Source organism: Nannobrachium achirus (assembly GCF_963921795.1).
Source record: "Nannobrachium achirus genome assembly, chromosome: 16".
Classification (NCBI taxonomy): Eukaryota; Metazoa; Chordata; class Actinopteri; order Myctophiformes; family Myctophidae; genus Nannobrachium; species Nannobrachium achirus.
In genome coordinates, this window is record NC_137823.1 from 2,702,130 (window position 1) to 2,726,522 (window position 24,393).

The window sequence follows — 24,393 nt, forward strand, 5'->3', positions numbered from 1 at the left end:
TATTTGGGTTTTAATGGACTAAACATGATGGAACCATGGCAAATCCTCATATCAATCAATTCATCTTGCAAAGACGAACATAAAATGGGGTGAATGGTTTCTGTCGGATGTATGGTACAGGAGCTATGTTGATTTAAAGTTATTCGTTTTCACAGCCAAAAATCCAGGACGGACACAACATATGGTTAAAAAAAACATATATGGGACAATAATTGGATCTGGGAACATCAAAATTCATTAACTAGACACCTTAAGGATTCTAAAAAGGTAGGTTAGAAAAATATATCTCTCGGGTGCGCGGGAGGCTTACCTTCCTACCAGACTAATACTACAGTAAGTATAATATAGACAAGAGCAATGTCCACCGCTAAGCCTACCTATGGCCAAACTCCTGATTAAGCCTTAAAGTCGACTGATGGACAAAGGACCTTTTTAGTCTGACCTTATTGTATTTTGGACCACCGTATCTACTTCCTGAAGGCAGCAACCTATATTCTCTATGCAACACAAGGCTACTATTAGAGGCAATATTTCTTGACAACCTTAGAATGCTATCATACGTAGTTGTATATAGCCTCTGAAGTGGTTGTCCAACTATCTTTGAACAAATATTCAGTTGTTGCAGCAGTTGTGACTTGCTGCAGACAAGCATCCATACCAGGTGGTACTACAGTACTGAAGAACACTCATAATGACAGAAGTGAAAAACATAAGAAGAATCTGTCTACTAGCACCAAATGATCTTAAACGGCGAAGGAAGTAGATTCTTTGCTTTGTTTTCTTACACACAGATTCAATCTTGTGTAATCCTTTTAGACTACGACGTGTTTTGACTGTACTCGTGCTGTTTTACATTTCTGTCTAACAAAATATTCAATCAATCAATGAAAAATCGTCACTGTCGGTCAGAAACCTCGTTCTCCAAGTTTCAAATGTGTATGTTTTGTTGTAAAATAAAGCCCTGCTTCATCATACAAGACTGTCGCACAAAACTATTGAAAATAGCAGATCTACAAGCACACAATGCCTCACGGTGCGAGGTGCTTTGTGCTTGTAGATCAGCTATTTTCACTTTTTCAATGATAAATACAAAACGAACAGTTTTGGACATGCGAGGTATTAAAGTAATACGTAAAGAATATATAAATACACCTCAAATGAATTCAGATGTTATTCCCTTCCTCTCAGTCTGTTTGTTTCTTTCTGTATCCTTGGAACTTGACGCCTCGGGGGTTGTCCCAACACCCTTGACAGGAGGTGCCATTTTTGGATGGTTAGTGTCTCGCTAACCCCAGGTCTGGTCCGCGCTCGGCCTTCGCTGGAGGTGTAAATTATGTCCCCAGTTGGCGGTCCACCCAGCAGGAGGGCTCCGTCTCACACCTCCCCAATTGGAGATGAGGCTGGACGTTTGTGGCTTTGTGCTGGGCAAATGCCTCCACAATCACTGGTGGACGGTAACATGGTACATTTTGTTGTTTTTGGTTGGAAACCTTGGATGTCCAAAACAGTTTGTTTTGTATTTATCATTTTAAAAATGATTTAAACTAGTGAAAATAGCAGATCTACAAGCACACAACACCTTGTGTTGTGCGCCTCACTAGTTCTGTGCGACAGTCTTGTATGATGAAACAGGGCTTTACGAAAGAACATACACATTTTAAACTTGGAGATACGATGTTTCTGCCCGACAATGATGATTTACTTGAGTACTTAAGTAATTCTTTTGAGTATCTATACTTTCCTGGGCTGTTTTTCTCCCGACGCATCAGCAATTGACTTGACATGTTTGTTTTAATTAACATTGTTTAAGTCATTGAACCTGCCTCCACCTAAAATAAATTGTCATATTGTCATGTAAATATAATTATGTAACAATGAACCACACTGCATCTAAAATACCTCAAATCAACAGTTTAACCAACTCATAAATGAGAATCTAATTCTAATGCCTCTCTCCATATTTCTCTCTGACTCTGAAGACAGCTCTGACTGAGTTGAATGTATGCAGCCTCGCATTGGCGAACTTTTTCCAGGACCCTTGACGAATTCCAAACCATTTCCAGGACAGGAAAGTGTTTGTTTTTTTCTCATTTCAAAATATTTCCAGGAACTTCATGACCGCCCACACGGAAAGGAAATATATGCACATATATGATATTATATGTGACATATATGAAACATATATGTTGCATATATGCCATATTCAGGGTAATATATGTTCATATATGTGGATATATAGGAACATATATGTGTCATATATGGCTTATATATATCAACATATATGCCATAGTCATGGTCATATATTTGCATATATGTCATACATAATGTCTCATATATAGCTCATATATGTCTGACCTTATGCATATATGTCATATATAATGCCTCATAAATAGCTCATATATGTCTGACTTTTTGCATATATGCCATACATAATGCCTACATCTCACTTTTATTTGCAAAATAATGTGCATATAAGTTTTATATAACACAATTTATCATGCATAGTACTTATTTTCTACTTAATGCAGGTCACCCCGGTTGCTGGGGGGCCGAGTTATGGCCTTTTTAGTGTGCTGCAGTGGCAGGGGTCCACCACTAGGTGGCGGTCTACGAATGGCTATTTCCGCGCCGCCGAGGCGGACGCGTGGATACCGGCCCCGGCTCTCCCGGTCGCTCCTAGGCCGAGTTACGGCATTTTATGTGAACTGCAGTGGAGGGGGTGCTCCACTAGGGGGTGCAATCACTTTTGGATCTGTTCTGGAGCAGCCGGAGTCGGTGGCCCCCCGGGAATTCCCCTTGAGCAGCCCTGTTGGGGTGGTCATTTGACATTTGGTCATTTTTGCACTTTTTGGCAGCTGGAACAGGGGGTCCCTGGAGCTCCGGGGGTCCTGGGAGGGGTGGAGGTTGTGGTTTGCCAGGCAAGGACTGTGTGTGCAAAGTTTGGCATGGGGCAACGGTGGCAGAGATATGAGTTGGGGAAAAGTGTGACGTGACGGACAGCCAGCATTTTCACGTGACGGGACCAACTACATCGGACTCAATGTCAAAAATCAAGTCAGAATAAGTGTATTTTATCTGAAAAAATATATAATTGATGCTGTGTGTTTTTTAATATAAAACTAATATAACATTCCTATGTAAAATAACATCCGGATTTATTAATATAATTATAGGCTATTAATTATATTATTAAAATTATTTATAGTATGTATTATAATTATAATAGTTGTAATAATTATTGTTATTATCATTATCAATCAATTTATTATCTAATATAATCTTTGCATAAGTGTTGTTCATCACATGAGAAACAATGCATTGTTGCATCAGCAGTTACAGGGTTAAGTTCCCAAACTTGGTTAGACCAGTGACATCACACAGTGCTTTGATGTGCCTGCAGAGTGAAACTGGATTGAACCGGTTTGTTTGAATTGCTTTCAGTGACTCACTGCCACTGCCAGTGAGTGTGAATGCAGGCTGAAGGCTTTCTCATGGACTAAATTCTCCTCTCCATCATCTCCTTTTGGTAGGTGAAATTTAAACAATACTTATACCACTGGATAATGTATGTTAAGAATGTTGTCTGTGGTGTTTTTGTCTGTGGTGTTTCCTGAAGGGCCCATGCTAACCAGTAGACAAATACAAAGCTAATGCTAACTGATGCTAAAGTTATTACAGTACATCCTAAAGGAACTGAATGTTCCAACTGTGTTGAATAGCTTATACTATGCCCTTTTGATAGAAGTGGCAGTTTTTTGTTTTGTGTTATCATAGGTGCTTTGCTGTGTACTGTAGTATGTGTGGCTATAAGCTAACATTAGTTAGCAATTGTTCCATGTTAGCAGCATGTGTTGTTTGTAGCTAGCTAGCTAATGTCAATTTGCTAGTTGTTCAATGGTAGCAGAGAGTGTACAAATGGAACCAAACAACCCCTAACAGGTTAATTTGGTTCCATTTGTACACTGTTAGAGTTAAGGGGAGACCTTGACATTTTAATCTGTTGTTGACTGTTAGCCCCCAAAATAATCACATTTGATCTGCATGGGGACCTCCCAAAATATTCACATTTTAACTGGGGACCCTCCACCCACCAAGCACTTGGACTGCAGTGAGCTTGTAGATCTGCTATTTTCACACTGGTTGCCTCTTTCTTATATCAGCTGACAATTTGGCCAATGTTTGACCAGTTTGTATTTAGTGTTGTTTACTTTTGATGTTAGATCTTATAGTGGAGCTGATGTTAACACCACTGACACCAGCCAGACAAAATGACACACATCTGACACTCAAAGGAGGCATGTGCTTGATCCATCATCATTTGTCAGGTCATTTCATTTAATTTCTGGAATCAAATTGGTTTAATTAATTGAATGTGTGTGTGTGTGTGAGTGTGAGTGTGAGTGTGTGTGTGTGTGTGTGTGTGTGTGTGTGTGTGTGTGTGTGTGTGTGTGTGCACACTGTAGGAAGAGTCCTTCAAGGTGTGTTAAAGAGGACTACGCAAATCACTGCCTTGTTTCCATACCTGGCCGATCCCTAGGGCACTTTGGGCTATGTAAGTACATAATACAAGTCTAACTTCCTTACTCCCCCTCCTGGAATTGCTCGAAAAGACAAGAGTGAGATTTCAACTAAATTTCAACACATTTTCTATATGCTGACCCCAACAAGTTGATCGCCACAGATGTCAGACCTGTTGACGTTGATTTTAGCAATTCTCCAGACAAGGGCATGTGTTTAGTTTTTTAAGGAGAAAAAATAAAACACGTTCTTGTTTTTTAGGAGCAGTATTACAATCCAGTAGATGGGAGTGGGTTTCTTGCATGGAGAGTGAAAACACTTCAAAACGAAGCCTCAGGGGGACAAAAGAAGAGAAGAAACACTCAGCCACTGACAGCTATGTGATTTTGATTATAGTTAGAATTTCACAAGTTAAATAATTTTTTAATGTGCATAGGCCTATAGTGCATTTTTGCTACTGTGGTGGGCATCGCAAGGGGGTCCAGTAAAAAGACAAGTGGCCCTCTGGTAAGGTAAGGGGTAAAAACTGTCTTAACGTTTTTGAGAAACTAAACCCAACATCACATTGTAGCAAATCGCGTGGGTGCCCACTAGGCCACTTGTTCCCAAGCAGTGGGTCGGGATCCATATGTGGGTCGCAGACACATTTTTTAACGTCCCTTATATTTGTATAAAAAAGTAGTTAGTGAAAATGGCCTAAACTAGTGAAAACAGCAGATCTACAAGCTCACAATGCGTCGCACCGCATTGTGAGCTTGTAGATCTGCTGTTTTCACTAGCTTGGGTCCTGGGCATAATTTCTCTTGAGCTAATAGTTTGGGAACCACTGCTCCAAGCCATGGCCCATTGGTCAGAACTAGTCCCAAGTCCCAACATACCTTTCTCCTAACCCCTACAAGTACATACCTTTCTCCTAACCCCAACAAGTTGATCGTCACAGATATCAGACCTGTTGACCTTGATTTTAGCAATTCTCCAGACAAGGGCATGTGTTTAGTTTTTTAAGGGGAAAAAATAAAACACGTTCTTGTTTTTTAGGAGCAGTATTACAATCCAGTAGATGGGAGTGGGTTTCTTCAGCTAATGACAGAAACCCAGTGTCTTGAGGGCATCGCACTGATGATGGTCAAGGAGAAGATGAAACAGACCTTCACCCATCGCCAAACAATGGTTCATGACCCAGTGAAGTCCTCTGAAATATTCACCACCTTTACACGATTTCTTGACATTGCAGCTGGTATGTCGCTCTTTAACTGTCTTGCCTTAAAGTCAAACAGAAATGAAAAATGACTTTAAACAGATCACATCCCTGGTCATAGGGTGAACCCATTAAAATGTATGCCATGTTGTCTGTATTCCATCCTGTCTGCAGATACAGGATTTCAGTCTGATGTTTGGTGATGACATCGCTGCAGAAGTGGCCTACTTACTCACTACATGCAGTAAGTCCTTGAACAAAGCTGTGGACTCGCCCAGACAGGCGACCATGTAGATCTGCTTCATAATGCTGAATCCACAACAGAAGAACTGGAAAATGGTACGCTGGAATTAAAGGAATAATACTAATGGAAGAGGGGATGGTTTTGAAACCAAAATGTAAACTGATTTTAGTAAAAATGTCTTTGTTTCCCCCCACCCTTGTATTTTCAGGATGGGACAGTGAGATGTCCTCCATCTTGCCTTATCCACCACATGCCACCCTCACCTCAAGGCCGCAACGAGACCAGGAAAGCTCTCAGCCCGACAAGCCATTGACCACCTTTTGAAGTTTATCTAGGTAAGGTTACAGTTCAATTAAAGTTTTTAAGATGGCTCACTGTACTGTCCCTAATATTCACCCTTAAAACTATACTTTTCTGAAATTATGCGATGACCATGCTCATCTGTAATCAGCGACTGATATGTGTCTGCTTCTAAATCTAAATACTGAATGAAGAAATTCAAAAACTGTCCTGGGTGTTCCCAAAAGCCTGATTAGATGCTAAAATGACAAAAAGTAATTTTGAAATTGAAATATCTCTTTAAGTTACTCTAGACCCCCGGGTGTGTTGTTATAAATATCCCCTACCCTGGCTGGGTCACCCACCATTCACAAAAAATTAAGCATAGTGTTGCAGTTGTCAATTCTGTCAGCTCATTTCTTTGTCTCACTTGAAACTTTACATTTTCTGTTTACTGGAGAGATGGGGAGAGAAGGTTGCCGTTGAACATGACAATCCCTGCTACTGAGAAAATAAATATTCCATAGCAATGGCATAGCAATGACTGTTATCAGAATATAGCGCTATTTAACACTTATTTGTACTCAACCTTTGAATATGTTGGGATTGTCATAATATTTTTTCCTCTTCATTCCAGGCATTGAACACCTGCAAGCTCTACAGGGACTTGTTGAGATGGTTGGGGACATGGAGATGGCAGATCCAATGTGAAAAGTTTAGGTGTTGGCCATTGAGGTGCAAGAGCTATATCCAGGTATGTACAAATGTATAATGGATTTTACATTTTTGATGGTACGATTATAGTCCAGGTAAAAATTTGGGAGGTAGACGAACATGTTCAATATACATTTCACACTACAGTGAGAAGATTAACTATCTTAACTATATCCCATACTACGCTTTGTGATCTGATAGAGCAAGAAAGTTAAGTTTCCTTTAGGCCTGCTTTACACTGGCAGTCAAATCCAGCCTAAATCAGATCTGAGTCACATTCAGATTGGAATCCGATTGGCTTAAATGGTCACATGGAACCAATCAGATTCCAACCCGGATGTGACACAGATCTGATTCAGGCTGGGTTTGGCTGCCAGTGTAAACCAGGCCTAATTAGATCACACAATGGTCTGTTTCCATGGTCCACTTGAAGAGCAGAAACTTTGTGAAATGTGTTAATCATGGAATCTTTGTTCACTGGCTGTGGACTCTGTGTTCTCGTTGGAACAGGTAGCCATTCACCACAGTGCTAAGAAGGACTGCAGTCGCCTGTTCCACCAGCTGTTTGACAAATTCTTCACGACTGAAACTGGAAGGATGCAGTTGTCACAGGGAGGCATGGTGTTGTTCCAGAGCTCGAGGGCAAACATATGCTGGACCCCACCAAAGTGGAAAAGATTCAAAGTAAGTTTATCTTACACTTACACGTTTTGTAAAGTATATTCAGATATACAGTATGATGTCACCATTGCATTGGTTATGTGGGAAATAATGTGTCTGACACATTGTGCAGTAGTTAGTAAAGAAATGCGCTGCCCAGCTTCAACATGATGTTGCAGTGGTGAGAGTCTCTCCCAGTCTAGTCAAATACTTTTTAATGTAATATTGTAACATCCACCACTGACTGAGCAAAGGACCGAACATGGGGAAAACTAGCCCCATATAGAACCTCACTCTCCGCTGCATACCGTTGTGCTCCTCGAGATGAGGTCCTAAGCGGATATCCCTGGGCTGCAGTAGAATGCCTCCATAGGTTCTATCCAAAAAGTAAAGGTAGTATGATTTTCCATCCCGCGGTGCATAACAGTATGCAGCAGAGGTTCTATATGGGCTAGGGGAAAACATGTTTAATGTGCTATTATAGCTAATTTCATCTTCTCTGTCTCCAATCTTACGGTATAGCACCGGAGCTGGATGGAAGGCAGTATCGGTGGAAACATCAAGACTGGTTGGACAACGCTGAGGTGATTCACAGCAAGGGGAAGAGCAGGCTGTTCTTCCTGAGAAGACTGCGATCGTTTTGCCACCAAACATTTTTATTAATGTGGAATAACGTGCTGGGGAGGAACAACTGAGCGAGTGACACCTTCAACTCAACAGACTGGTGAGGAAGGCGGGCTCCGTTGTTGGGTTCTCCTTGTAGGGGGTGGAGGATTAATTGGCCAGGATGCAAATGGCTAGGACGCTGGATATCCTCCCACCCCCTCCACCTTCCTTGGATAGACAGAGGATCCGATAGATTCATCTACCCAGGACGGAGATGTGAGAGACTGGGAAAGTCCTTTGTGAATGTTATACAATGAGAGACACAGCGGTTGGACAACTGTAACTTAACTGGAATAATTGTTACTGACTGTTCCTGTGCGGCTTTGCTGGGAGTCCAGCCCATGTCACCATGTCACTTCTACTTTTTTGCACTGACCAATGGACATTTTGCATTCTCTGTAAGTATGTGCCTGTATGTTAATTACTGCCCACACACACACACACACACACACACACACACACACACACACACACACACACACACACACACACACACACACACACACACACAATGTGTGGCCATTAATGTGCCAGGCTACAGCAGTCAATATGTCGTCAGTTCAGTTTTCAAATGGAACATACAGTATCAGTGTCAGTTGAGTTCTGCTTGTATGTGAATAAATGCTAATAATGACTTCAAGATTGTGTGTTTTATTTTGTATTCCTGTAGGTATATATAGAGAGTATGGTATGTGTATAATTTAACACATATATGTACATATATGTTGTGCATATATGTGCATATATTCTACATGTATATGTGTACATACCAGTCAAAGGTTTGGACACAGCTTCTCAAACACACATTGAATAGAAGCTGTGTCCAAACCTTTGACTGGTAGGCTATGTGCATATATCTTGCGACCATATATAAACATGTGTGCATATATACATATATGTACATATATGTCTATATGCACACATATATGACATATATGACATATAGGCGGCCATTTTTTTATATGTGGCATATATGTTAGACATATATGCATGCATATATTAAAAACATATATGTTCATATATTTTTCTTCCGTGTGGGCGTGGGGAGTGGGGACCCTGAATAAAGCATAATAGGCTACTGTAATTATTATCAACTATTATCATGCAATACCTCATTATCACACAGTGTTATATGATGTCATCTGAAGTAGATGCAACAAGGTAGTCCCAATGGACTCCCAACATCTTTAGTGAAACATCTGTAAGCATCCATGTTTGGTGTTAAGAGGCTCCTACTCCACCCACCATCACTGGTCACACACCAGTGGAACAAGTACATTACACACCCTATTAGTTCAGTTCTGGAGACGGTGGCTACGCCAGACTTACCCCAATCCCAACACACACAAGCACACGCTTAGCGCTGGGAAAAGTACTCGTTTTACTTTAGTAAAAAAAAGTAATACTGCAATTTAGTAATTGCAAACTGTTACAAGTTTATAAAAACATCTAAATGTACTTGATTAAAAGTACAAAAGTATTGATACAAAATGTACCTAAAGTACCAATAGTACAAAGTAGTCATTGTGCAGAATGTCACATTTCTTGAAAATAGCAGATCCACAAGCTCACAATGCATCACATCGCAACACATTGAAAAAGTGTCTATTTTCAAATGGAGAATATGTAGGCTATATTGGGATAGTGGTTAGTGGTCCTGTTAGATAGATTTGGGCTTAATATTGATGCCATCAGGGAACTTCATATATTAGCATAAAAGGGATTATGTTAGCGTGGTTCCCCTGACATCACAGTGAAGTATAAAATACGGCTAGCATGATCAAGAACACAAGGTAGTAAAAGGCACAAAGCATTATAATTTACCAGCTATTTCTGTTATAGTTTCCCCTTCTAAAATGACGTCAGCACCAGGAAGTTGCTGAGAAATTTGCTGAGTGGGCGCCTGGGCGGGCTGTGAATAGGGCTAATATTGAATCCGAAAAGTACAGCGTTTCTTTTCCAGGGAAGTCAGTCTAGCATTTGTCCTTGATTTCTCTGATATCTTTGTTTAATGGAGTATAGTGCCTTTGAGAATGTTATTTTTTGTTGATACACACATTTTAGGCTACAAGTCTGGAAAGGTGTATGAAATGAGTGCAGATAACACGTTTAGTGCATAAGGTGTATGACTTCACTATTGGCTTATAAATAACACTGTGTGTCAAGTAAGTAACATAAAATGATTACTTGACCAATTAAACCACACAGGCTGTACATTTAACAATTACATTGTCTTGTGTCTTAAGCTAAATAAAACGGCCTAGGTAGTAGACACAACTTTGGGTGGCAACAGCTCGATTCAATAACATTATAGGCATTTACCTGGCAGAAGATCAGATATGGGGATGAAAAACAGGTAAAGTGATTTGTCACCTTTCAGGTATTGTTGCTGGAGGCTGAATCTTTCCAGCCTAAATAATGCAAATCCTTTTTACATGTTCCACCCTATTCACACAATGCTGCTGGGGGCTTTATGCTCCCTACTTATCACAATGAAAGGAATACATGCAAATTGGTAGGGCCAACCCTTGTCACCTGTCCTTTAACAATGGGACACCCTTCCTCCAAAACAATTACAAACTGTGTCTTCTAAACTGATTAGATACAACCAGTAATAATACATTAATGTGTGTAAACTGGCACTGATGTATTGAATGGGGGTGTAAAATATATGATTTGCTAAAACAAGTGTTAGATAACTATATTTCTACCACTTTTTCTAGTCACATGTTCAAATACTGGATTCTGATTGGCTAAATTCCGGAGGTTATGGCAGAACAACCGCCGCAGTTGTGTGAGGACGAGATCAATGCGCCTCAGTGTACATCCGGGGACTTCAGGAGGTAGTCGGAACACCTTTCCCCCAACCAACATATGACGGTCGTAGCGGTCCTATGTTTACTAACGTGCGTACGACGTCGCCGATTTATTTGGATCCAATGCAATCCGCCAACTTTAAAGCCCCTTTTCTCTGAACCTATGCCTTTCTGGAAGCGAACAGCCTCTATTTACGGCCGGAACGGTCCTTCTAACTGACGTTAGCTTAGCTGTATGCTAGACATCTTTCTCTGCATGGAGTTGGCGTCATCTGGTGGTGAGTAGAAGATGTTGTTTGTGGAACTATTTGCTGTCGTCGCGGAAGTTTTATAGGCAATAATGATTGTAACTTAATATCCTTGCAAGTTACAACTATGTGTTTTCTTTCATGTACACCCCCTCACACAGGACATTATCAGAGCATAATGTCCTCTCACTCGGGGTAAATTGCTTACTTCGAGCGTAATGTGTTTGTTCATTAACTGGGATCTCGGTTTCTCTAGCACTTTAGTAAAATTCCTTTTCAGGTCAGGATAGTATTCATCCAATCATCAGACAACTCATGCAGGATTCAGGACAAACAAGCAACAAATATAAAATAGGAAACTTAACAAACCAATTTGTAACTGTCTGGAACAATATAACACTGATGCAGATACATGGATTCTCTCTCTCCCTATTCCTTTCCCACCTGAACCTGAAGCTATAGGCTATGTTATGTTTATATAATATAATTGAGCTGTGGAGACCCCTGTTAATAAACAAGCATTGTATCAATGGTTATCTTTTAACAAGCATGTTAAAAGTTCAAGTCCTTCATTATTGTAATTACAATTTAAACATAACACTGATTTACGTGGAATGATGGACTAGGTTAAGTTTGAACAAATTGTTGGTGAGCTATGTTAATGTTCATGTCAGCCCAGTGCCATTGGGAGCATCTTAGCTCCCCCCACTCCTTTACTGTGCCCTGATTGGTTGAATTAAATGTGTGAATGACGCTCCTCAGTATAAGTAGGCTACCATAAGGTTTGTTGTAGTCTATGTTGTGCTTTCAGAAAATTCAGACAAGACACAGAACTACACCCTCTGTCCAATTTCCAAGGATTTTACTTTGAGGAACAATAGAACAAGAAGGTAAGAGGTTGCACACTGCAATTTTGAGACTTTTCACTTTACCATAGTCAAAGAGTGAGCCTATGTAGGCTATAATTGTTTACTAAACTTGAACAAGACATAATGTGGAAATGTATGTTATTTAACATAACATACAATAGTATACAAGCTGTGCAACCTTTATCATTATCAACAAACCCTTAAGGAGGAATATTGTGCACCAGGTTTGTAATGTTGGTGTTATGGTATAACCAGTACAATGTGTTATCTATTATTGTGTGTGTTTAGTCCATGTGAACCATATTACCAAAAAAATAACATATTTACAAGCTCCAAACATGTTGTATGCTTGCAGATCAGTCCTGTTTGATCAAATCGATTTATTGGTGATAAACAGAGAAGGCCAAGTAACCGGGGAACAGCAGTCAATGAAATGTATAGGATGTGGCTTAGTTTGTGTGGCCAACAACATTCATCTTGTTTTACTTACATAATAAGAAACCAAATGTAGCAGAGCAACTGAAACGAGTCTGCCTCTGAAATATATTATTTGATTTTTAAACATTTTTTTTTAATCTTAGGTGGTGACAACACCAGGTGTTGTGGAGTTGACAACAAAGCCATCAACTATCATGGATGTGAAACTGGTTATAAAGGAGAAGGGTCTTCATATGTCGTGCACAAGAAATACCACAGGTGAGAGTGATGTTCATAATACTTCACTACTGCATGTTTTCATAAAAAGTGCAGAATGGAGCAGTGCATAACTATGGGTAACTCATATATTGCCCGTCCTTAGTTGCTGCTGAACTTATTGTGTAAATGGGAGGTGAATGATCAAAAATTGTTACTCCTATACTCACACTAATCACCCTAAACTGATACTTAACCATCAACATAATTTTCCTCCACCTAGACTGTCTCCCTGTGTTTAAAGAGGAGTCTTCACCTGAACAGAAGGAGGGGGTTCCCAGACTGATCAAGAATGAACCAGAATATCCACATATTAAAGAGGAACAGGATGAGCTGATCCAAACACATCCACAGATTAAAGAGGAACAGGATGAGCTGATCCAAACACATCCACATATTAAAGAGGAACAGGATGAGCTGATCCAAACACATCCACATATTAAAGAGGAACAGGATGAGCTGATCCAAACACATCCACATATTAAAGAGGAACAGGATGAGCTGATCCAAACACATCCACATATTAAAGAGGAACAGGATGAGCTGATCCAAACACATCCACATATTAAAGAGGAACAGGATGAGCTGATCCAAACACATCCACATATTAAAGAGGAACAGGATGAGCTGATCCAAACACATCCACATATTAAAGAGGAACAGGATGAGCTGATCCAAACACATCCACATATTAAAGAGGAACAGGATGAGCTGATCCAAACACATCCACATATTAAAGGGGAACAGGAGGAGATATGCCAAACACAACATGATGTCCTATTAGAGGCTGATGGGACAATGTTGACATTACTAACAGTGAAAAGTGAACATGTTGAAAATGCAGAATCAGACCCTCCAGCCAGCACCTCACCTGCACACAAACAACTACAAGCTGGTGCAGAGGACTGTCAAATACCTAAACCAACTAGAGATGCTCAACTCCTCTCTTCACACTGTTCTGAATCTGATACTGATGACAGTGATGAGTGGGAGGAGACCAACGAAGCCCGGACAGATTTAAACACACTGCGATCACACAAGACACAACGTGTGGAAGAGCAAAGATGGTCAATGAGCACCACAATGACCCATGGTGTGAAATCATCAAAGCAAATTCCATCCACAAAGACTCATATATGTACACTTTGTGGGAACAGCTTTGGTAAAACAAATATTCTGAAGCGGCACATGCTGATTCATACAGGGGAAAGGCCCTTTAGCTGTACAGTTTGTGGGAACAGCTTTAGTCGAAAAGGTAATCTGAAGCAGCACATGAAGATTCATACAGGGGAAAAACCCTTCAGCTGTACAGATTGTGGGAACAGCTTTAGTCAAAGTACCAATCTGAAGAACCACATGAGGATTCACACAGGGGAAAAACCATTCAGATGTACAGTTTGTGGCAGTAGCTTTAATCGCAGTGACATTCTGAAGGACCACATGATGATTCATACAGGGGTAAAGCCCTTCAGCTGTACAGATTGTGGGAACAGCTTTAGTCAAATTTGCCATCTCAAGCAGCACATGGGAATTCATACAGGGGAAAAACCCTTCAGCTGTACAGTTTGTGACAGTAACTTTAGTTACAGTAACACTCTGAAGGACCACATGAGGATTCATACAGGAGAAAAGCCATTCAGCTGTACAGTTTGTGACAGTAACTTTAGTCACAGTACCACTCTGAAAAACCACATGAAGATTCATACAGGGGAAAACCCCTTTGGCTGTACAGTTTGTAAACGTAGCTTTAGTCGGAGTGCCACTCTGAAGAACCACATGAGGATCCATGCAGGGAAAAACCCTTCAGCTGTGCAGAATCTGGCAAAAGTTTCAGTCGAAACGTTCATCTGAAGCAGCACATGAGGATTCATACAGGGGGAAAGGCTGTAGGGGAGCGTGGGGTAATGTGAGACACTGGGTAAAGTGTATCTAGGCAATGGAACACATTTGTGGTCATGCAACCATTATATTTTCCCCCACAAAAATATGTTTTTTTTGCACGTAAAAGTAGAGTATCTTGCTGTCCACTTATTCAGCTGTGTCCACTTATTCAGCTGTTGTGTCAAAGCAAATTGATTCAGGTAGAAAAACGTATATCACACATGTCGATGAACTACCAACATGCTAGCAGAAGATACCCTAGAGATGTCCCTTTTTCCCCAAAATGTGGCTGTAGGGTAAAGTGAGACAAATGCTTTGGGGTAAAGTGACCTGACATATGATAATTTCCATTGTTAGGAAACATCCAGAATTAATGGGAAATGTGTAAATTTGTACTGATATATCTTTTAGCTTGCCTAGAGGGGAGCAATTAAAACGTGTCTCACTTTACACCACTCTTCCCTACAGTTTGTGGCAACAGCTTTCAGTCAAAAGCACACAAGCACATTAAAATTCATACATTGGAAAGCCCTTTAACAGTATAGATTGTGGCAACAGCTTTAGTCAAAAAAGGGTTAATTCTAAACTAAACTCAGACCACTTTTTATGATGTAACAAACCAAAGAAATGTATACACTGTTGCAGTGTTTTATAGTATGTATTAAGTGAAAGTGTAATTATGTAAAATTTATCATTTTTTTAATAAAAGCTTGGCCTCAGGAGACATTCATTGCATTTTTATTTTATTTATTTTTTTGCAATGAACTATAATTAGCCTGTGTTCTTTGCTCACATCTTTATTCTTAGTAAACATATTTTTAAATGGCAACCTTTTTGCAACAATAGTTCATATTTTAGATTGTAATTAGAGAAAAGAAAAAAACTATTAAAACTTTTCAATTACTTCTTTCTGTCGTTTTAGCGATTTTAATGACATTTGATTTCAGTGGTTGGGGGGCATGCGGGCAAGTGGCTAAATGTGTATTTTTAGATACAATAAGCCCATTCCCAAGATGCACCACAATATCTCATGGGCAGATGTGATTTATGGGGGCTAGTAGTGTTACTGTAAATAGTAATAAAGAAATTGCCGGCTTATTGTGTCTAAAAAGACACATTTAGGCACTTGCATGCATGCCCCCATGCACTGAAAACAAAAAAATCACTAAAACAATAGAAAGAAGTAAATGAAAACATTTTAACCCTTATATTTTCTTTTTCTCTAATTACAATCTAAAAAATGATCCCTTGTTGTAAAAAAAACAAAGTTGTCCTTTAAGAAGTGTTTTTGAATGAATGTCTCAGTTCAACTGAGCTTCTGCACCAGTGATGAATTTACAATGGGTTTGCAGTATATACTATAGGAAGGATAGCATCACTGATTAGATACATAATAGTTTCAAACCCTACAACCAGAAATAATAAATGAATGTGTGTAAACTGGCACTGATGTATTAAATGGGTGTGTAAAATATATGATTTGCTAATGGGACGGATAATTAAAGGAGTTCTGTGTAAACAATGTTGTCGGTATCCACAATGTCGTCCTTATCCACAATGAAAACCTTGACAGCGCTGGCTTTCTTTCCATGTCGTATAGAGTTGGCCGTGAGCGAACACTGGCTGAGGTTAGTAGATGCCAACTCTATCATTTCCTTGGCCCTGACCTTCCCTAAATCTTTTCCTGCCTAAATAATGCAAATTAGTCCTAATCCTATCTATACATGTTCCACCCTATTCACACAATGCTGTTGGGGGCTTTATGCTCCCTACTCATCATAATGAAAGGAACACATGCAAATTGGTTGGCCCAGCCCTTGTCACCTGTACATTAACAATGGGACACCCTTCCTCCAAAACATTCCACGATATTCACAAAATGTCTTCTAAACTGATTAGATATAGAGTTTGAAACCCTAGCCAGCGATAAATGAATCGGGGTTCAAGGTTCGACAAGCGATTATATTTTGTCCTGGACCGTTCTCTTCTTTGACAGATTGTTCATGTGCCTGGTTATTTTGTGGAAAGAAGCTTTTTTTGCAGTCTGTTGCTATAGCTTTGAGACTGCCTAGTCGTTTTCCATGTGGCAACATCTTGGACAGACTGTGGTTTGGATGGTGTAGATCTTTGATGATTCCCTGGGCTTTTTTTTTTACACATATGTAAACTGGAACTGATGTCTTGAATGGGGGTGTAAAATATATGATTTGCTAAAACAAGTGTTAGATAGCTCTATAATTCAAGCGTAATCACTGACATACAGTGTTATGTATTTGTTCATTAACTGGGATCTCTGTTTCTACAGGACTTTAGTGAAATTCATTTTCAGGTCTGGATAGTTTTCATCCAATCAACAGACAGAACTCATTCAGGATAAACAAGCAACAAATATAAAATATGAAATTTAACAAAACAATTGGTAACTGTCTGGAACAATATAACACTGATGCTGATAAATGGATTCTCTCTCTCCCTATTCCTTTCCCACCTGAAGCTATATTTTATGTTTATATAATATAATTAAGCTGTGGAGACCCATGTTACCAAACAAGCATTGTATCAATGATTATCTTTTAACAAGCATGTTTTATAACAGTCTGTTCAACGTGCTTCATTATTGTATTTACAATTTAAATGTAACACTGATTTACGCTGAACAATGTTGATGATAGTTTTTCAGATTGTGTGAACTGAAATGCAGGACATGTACTTTGACAGCTTTCTGTTACTGTGTTACTCGTGTCTTTCGGCAGAAGGAGCGAATAGTCCAAACACAACATATGTGTATTTCTAAAAAAATAAAACAAATACATTTGCTAAATTGTTATATGGGGTAGGGTTGAAAAACGAACGAAATAAGAAATGTCCCCAGATTTATGTTGAGAATTCTTAGACATGAAACATAATGTAATCAAATATTTGTAAGTAATCATGCAAGGTAAGTTATTAAATAACCTGACTGTGCTGAAGTGCAAGAGGTGTACTTTGATTATTATTTTTCTGTTATAGGCTGGGTTTGAACACAACACGTGTATTTAAAAAAAATACAACAAACAACAAAGAAATCTGCTAAATTGTTATATAGCCTAGGTTAAGTTTGAAAACGTTGTTGGTGAGCTATGTTAATATGTTCATGTCAGCCCAGTGCCATTGGGATCATCTTAGCTCCCCCCACTCCTTTACTGTGCCCTGATTGGTTGAATGAAATGTGTGAAAGACACTCCTCAGGTATAAGTAGGCTACATATGTACAGTATATTTTGTAATAATAATCAAAATCTACAAAGTAAATAATTGTAGTGGAGTAAAAAAAAAGTACAATATTTGCCTCTGAGATGTAGTGGAGTAAAGTACTGAAAATTGGAAATACTCCAGTAAAGTAAAAAAAATACCTCAAAATTGTACATAAGTACAGTACTTGAGTAAATGAACTTGGTTACTTTACACCACTGCACACACTCAGCCCACAGGGCCTGAGGACAGAGCAGCTGCCAGCCGCTGTTAAGGTCAAATAAACAGAACACACTCTAGTCTGGTGCAACCGTTCTAAAGGTTCGAAAACAGCAGATCTAGAAGCTCGGAACATGTTGCGCTGCACTGCGTTGTAACCCTTTAAATTGGCTAATCACAGTGCACGACAACCGTGTGTAACAAAGTATAAATCAGGCGTAACTCCTCTTATTTGCTGGTGTAGTATTCAGCTAGTAACCAGTAAGACTCCCTAATCGGGAGGTAAGCGACCGCCACGTCACATACAAAAACTTTAGAAGGCAATCATAGCCAATCAGGAGGGAATATGGGAAATGGGACAGATCCATGTTGATGACATGACTTTAGAGATACTGTGTACCGCTTTGCGTAATTTTCGGCCAAAATCTGTAGGAGCAGAGTCCAAAATGTGTTTTGCAAAAATCGGCCTGATGGTGGCACTAGAGGAGGGCCATGTGAGAAATCAGGGGCGGAGGTTGTGATTTGCCATCCAAGGAGTGTGTGTGCAAAGTTTGGCATTGATAGGGCCAACGGTGGCGGAGATAAGAGTAGGGCAAAAGTGTGACGTGACGTGACGTGACGTGACGTGACGTGACGTGACTGACAGACTGACTGACAGCCGGTGGAGGTTTTGATAGTAACTGCGACCTGACGGTCGCAACAAGCACTCCCAGCACTCCCATTCACTCCACCTGGACATTAGTGAGGAGCCACAGTTGCCTTGGTTTGACCCATTGTACTGTAATCACATTGACTTACTCTTCCACTTGGTTCTGTGGATCCATTGTGTCCAATTCAGGAAGTGCTTTCATGTGAAAGGGCTGTTTACATTGCTCACGTCACTCCCAATAGAGCTCTTCCTCTTCCTCTGCAATTATCTGCTGCTCTGCCTTTTGTTTCCCCGTTTAATTCCTCCATTCATTTGAATCAGCCTCCGCCTGTTGCTCCCAGTCAAGTCTTTATGGGAGCAAATGAATGGATTGTGGGTTTTAATTAGAATACAACAGAACACGGATGAGGTTAACCACCATTAGTCCCTTTCTCTGCGTTGCTCTCCCTCTGTTCTCTCTCTCTGTGTATGTTCAGTACATGCACGTGTCGTGCACACATAGACATCAAAGGGGGCTTGAGCCCCTGCCCTTTTACCCATATGTAAAAAGTGCCCTACACCATGAATGCAGTTATTACTATGGTGAAAGGAATGCAAATGCCCTCTTTCCATGCCATACCTGAAGGCAGCATTCAAGAGAATTATTGCCTTGTCCAAGCTCTCCTGAACTTGAATGAAGCATCTTATGTTGAAAGAATTGCCCCCTCTGTGCAGAAATCCGTATGCCACATCTCTAGTATTGACTTGATTATGCTTAGTTCAGTGTGGTATCAAGCACCGAAAATAGCAGACCTCCAAGCTCACCACGCGTTGTGAGCTTGGAGGTCTGCTATTTTCAATATTTTCACCAAAGGCCCTATTCGAAATGTCAGCCCCTGCCTCTCTAACTAACATTCTCTGCACGTCCCTGGTTCAGTATGTCGTTCTCTCTCCAGCTCCAACTACTAACACGCAGACAGGCCGAAGTAATTTCTTGTTGATTTGCATAACCGGCTGTTCTGGAGGAAAGGAACGGCTTTCTCAAATGAATACTTCCTGGAGTCTGGAGTTTGTAACATGGATAATTTGGAATTACACTGTGTTCTGTTTCACGGCTGTCACATGAATACTTTATAATCTTCCCCCTAATTTAGATTTTAAATCAAATAACATGGAGTTTTTTTTAATTATCTTCATGGATCCAATACCTCAAGCAATTTTCTCAGTTGTCCTCTACCATTAATGTCCATTGCAAACATGAAAAACCACCAAAACTGGAGTAGGCCTAATGAATTCTTTCCTGAATGCCAGCAATGTGTTTGTCTGTTTTGATCTAATAGTCTTACCACCAGATGCCAAAAGGAGTTCAGTTTAGGCCAAGGGTCTTCAACAGGGGGTCTGGGACCTCCAGGGGGTCCTCAGAGTTACTGTAGGGGGTCCTCCAAATCTTTGTGTGATAGAAACTTTTTTCCTCCTTTTTTATATTAATCACGTGAACCCTAGTGTCCACATTCTGAGAACTTTAGCCAAAAATAGCAGATCTACAAGCTCACAACACATCGCAATTTATGCGAGGCGTTGTGAGCATGTAGACCGGCTATTTTCGGCAAAGAGGTTTGGTGTAGAGGGGAAAAAGAGCAGACTAAGTACAGAGTGAAAGTGCAAGTTTATTAAGTATTGACAGTTCAAGTGGTTAAATATCTGAAAACGCCAATTTACATGTATCCAAAATACACTGATGATTGTGCTGTCAAACGATGAAACTTTGTGGAATCTATGAACAGGTTGTGGGGGTCCCTGCTTTATCTCTGTCTCAAACGAAGGGGTCCTTGGCCTGAAAACGTTTAAGACCCCTGGTGTGTGTGTTTAGATATTTCATGACAGCATGAGATAGATTAATAGAACCTTTGTTGAGAGTGTGAACTTGACTCCAGTCAGTGGTTATGTGATATGCCGTTTTAACTGTAACTGTATCAAACTGGAGTCACTTTGCTTATTGATTCATGTGTCATTATTAAGAGGGTGTCTTAACCACATGCACCCTATTGTCCCTATTCTGGGCATGTAATGGGAAAACATTCTGCAGAAACAGCACTTCTACAAGCTCATAACGTGCTGCTTTCCGACAAGTTGTGGCTTGTGGATCTGCTATTTTCGGAAAAGTGATTCGATGTAGAGCGGGATAAAAGGAGGGGGTGAGGTACGGTCCACAGGCCGACATCGGTTATCGAAGTATATACTGTAGACCAGGGGTCTTCAAAGTGGGTGACGGGGCACCCTGGGGTGCTGTGACTGCAGTCCGGGGGTGCCACAAGATAATTCGATATTTAATATTTGGAATTTCGTCTGGAATTTAAGTCTGGACACTTAAAAAATATATTTAGTATAATTTTAAACTTGAAGTACAAAGTTATTTTTAGTCAGTTCTAACCTAAGTGGCTATTATCTCAATGTTTTCCTCCCAACATAATCTCTCAAATATGCTATAAATATGAGATGCTGAGAGTTATAAACATAATGTAGGGGTGCCTCAGGTGAAATAAATATTTATAGGAGCCAAGAAAGTTTGGGAACCCCTGCTGTAGACTGTTCAGTATATACTTCGATAACACATACACACAAACTGTAAATGTACAGTTTAAAACCTATTTAGGCCTAAAATTATTGGATGCTTTAACTATTAAAAAATAGCAGATATACAAGCTCACAGCACGGCACAGAGTGCCGCGCTGCGACCTTGTATATCTGCTATTTTCGAAAAAGTCGTGAAAATGTGTGCAAATCTTTATGTATTTTCAAAGCAAACGTTTGTAACTCAAATTTTGCTTCTGGGGGGTCCCTGGAATTAGATATTTTGAGATGGGGGTCTGTGGCCAAATAAATATCATTTTGGGGGTCCTTCACATGAAAAGGTTTGAGAACCACTGACGTAGAACCACTGAGCTCCAGTTAAGTGAAAAGGACCTTTTCTTTAACGATGGCTGGCCAGATTGCTGACATAGAAACATAGGTTTTTCAAAAAATCTTAGAAGGATTCAAAAGACACTTATAGAATCTGGTCAAAATTCAAATTTTCAAGATTTTTCAAAAATAGCAGATCTACAAGATCGCAGCGCGGCACTCGGTGCCCCGCTGTGAGCTTGTATATCTGCTATTTTTCAATAGTTAAAGCATAAAATAATAATACACAAAATGTGTACCCGTTCTAAATGGGTTAAGTGTGCTCTCTCTCTCAGACCAGTAGTTTTGTCTTTCAACAGCTTGTCAGGCTAACCCTTATGTGTCCTGGAGGGAGAATGCTGACGGATGCATCGTGAGATAAGATCAATAATATTAGGGTGTCTCAGTAAGCGTGTGTTGTTTTGTGGTTCTGTGGGTGGCCTGCTCGCGTCTGGGCTCGGGACGGAGGTGCCACGGTGTCTGGGGCTCTGCAGTGGTGGGAAAAGTACTCAAATGTTTTACTTAAATGGGTACTGTCACCTAAACGGGTACTGTCACTTTAAAAAGACATCTTAAAATATGAGTTAATATTTTTTATGATGTCATTGTGGGAATGCGCAATTATAAGCCAATCAAATTAATTGTCTGTATAGCCTGACTGTATGACTACTTACTGTACTGGTTTGCTGTTGTTGGGGGGCGAGGGGCAGATTACACTGTGACATGAGCTTCAGACTGTTTCAGACCGTTTTCAGAGAAGCTCATGTCACAGTGTAATCTGCCCCTCAACCCCTTTAGGTGACAGTACCCCTTTAAGTTAAAAGTATCAATACTGCAACGCAGCAATACAAGTACTGTAAAAGTCCTGTATTCAAAGTTTACTTGAGTAAAAGTACAAAATGATTGTTGTCAAAATGTACTTAAAGTACCAAAAGTAGAAAGTACTCATCATGCAGAAGTTTTCAGATGTATAAAATAATGTGAAAATAGCAGGTCTACAAGCTCACAATGCGTCACGATCATGCGACACATTGTGAGCTTGTAGATCGTCTATTTTCAAATTGCCGAAATGTATATAGAGTTGAAGTGGTTAATGTATGTTTTGTAATCAGTAATAATTGAAATCTACAAAGTAGATTAGTAACTAAAGTTTTCAAATGTAATGGAGTAAAAGTACAATATTTGGATCCCAGATGTAGTGGAGTAGACGTAAAAGTATTGAAATTTGAAAATACTAAGGTAAAGTACAAATACCTTAAAATTGTACTTAAGTACAGTACTTAAGTAGATGTGCTTTGTTACTTTACACCAGTGGGGTTCTGCCAGTGTCCCATTCAGTCGTTGCAGTCTCTTCTTATGGTTCTTGCAGTCACTCCATTCCCCTTCGCCCTGTGCAGTCATGTTCATGACTGCAATTTCCTTCAAACACTTCTCCCCCGATTTCATGGGGATTTGGAGTTTTTCAAATTGTATTTATATTTTTTTCTGAATCATTCAACATTTTGGGTTGAAGCTTGCGTGTGACCAAGAGTTTCTGTTTATGTGCTTAGACTCTCTTGGTGATTTCTGAATGTCTGTCCGGTCACACTTTTCTTTTTCTTTTTTTTTGTAAGGGATAAATGTATCCGAAGGAGAAAGTTATGGTGGACTTTGACCTCTGAGGATCTCTGCAGAAACTCAGTCTGATGTGTTTCGGTTGTGTCCTTGTTTTTGCTTTTGCGTCTGTTTGCGATGGCGAGGGCTGGAGGTGGCTGGGGTCAGGCTTTGGGTCGGTCCTCTCTCCTCCCGCATCCTAAAAACATTACTCGCGTGACCTCCTCTTCTGACCTCCCCTGCCTGGGCCTTGTCCAAAGCTTTTAGCTCCTCCACAAACCCATATCTCTTGAAGATTAGAGTACACAAACTACAAGGCTCTGCCTCACTCCGAACACAAGACTTCAGATGTGAAAGATCAAAAGTGCAGCTAACATGGATCTAAAGAAACAGCTTTCAACAGCACTGCCATATCGTCAGGGGATATGAACAGGGGCGTCAATTGGGTATGGCAGGGGTATGCAGCTGCCATACCCTGGGTCCAAGGGGGAGAATAAAAGTTACTTTTAAATATAAATCCATGAATGTCTCTTTGTCTGTGCAAAATGTAACAATGGTCACTTTAACAAGGTATTATAATTATATTCTCCACGTTTTTATTCTCACCATCTTGACAGAATGGTATATTCCCACCTTCCACAGGTCAGATACAAAGGTGCAATGCATTTTTTTATTGGTAATTGTCGCACGTTTACTAACATGCCAAGTTTAGCTGCACTTGAACAACCATTCCAGGCTGCCATATCCAGCCCAAGAAACCGTAGAAACCTGTGTAAAAAACTGACAAAACAAATCTTTTTTGACGATCTTTTTTGACGATCTACATGCTCACAATGCGGCATTGTGAGCATGTAGATCTGCTATTTTCACAATAGAACCGTGTTATACAAAATGTAATGCCTCTTTTCCATGAGGACTCCCATCTTTGCCATACCCTAGCTTTCGCTGAACTGACGCCACTGGATCTGAAAGCAGAACCTTAGTGCTGTGTGAGGAC

At 40.1% G+C, this 24,393-nt stretch overlaps 1 long non-coding RNA gene across 1 annotated transcript; it reads left to right on the forward strand.

Annotated features, from left to right (window-relative positions):
* The first annotated feature begins 5,921 nt into the window (after positions 1-5,921).
* Positions 5,922-6,940, forward strand: LOC308300269. Its single transcript, XR_013962817.1, has 3 exons — positions 5,922-6,055; positions 6,169-6,295; positions 6,877-6,940. It is a non-coding gene; the product is annotated as an uncharacterized lncRNA (long non-coding RNA).
* The last annotated feature ends 17,453 nt before the right edge of the window (positions 6,941-24,393 follow it).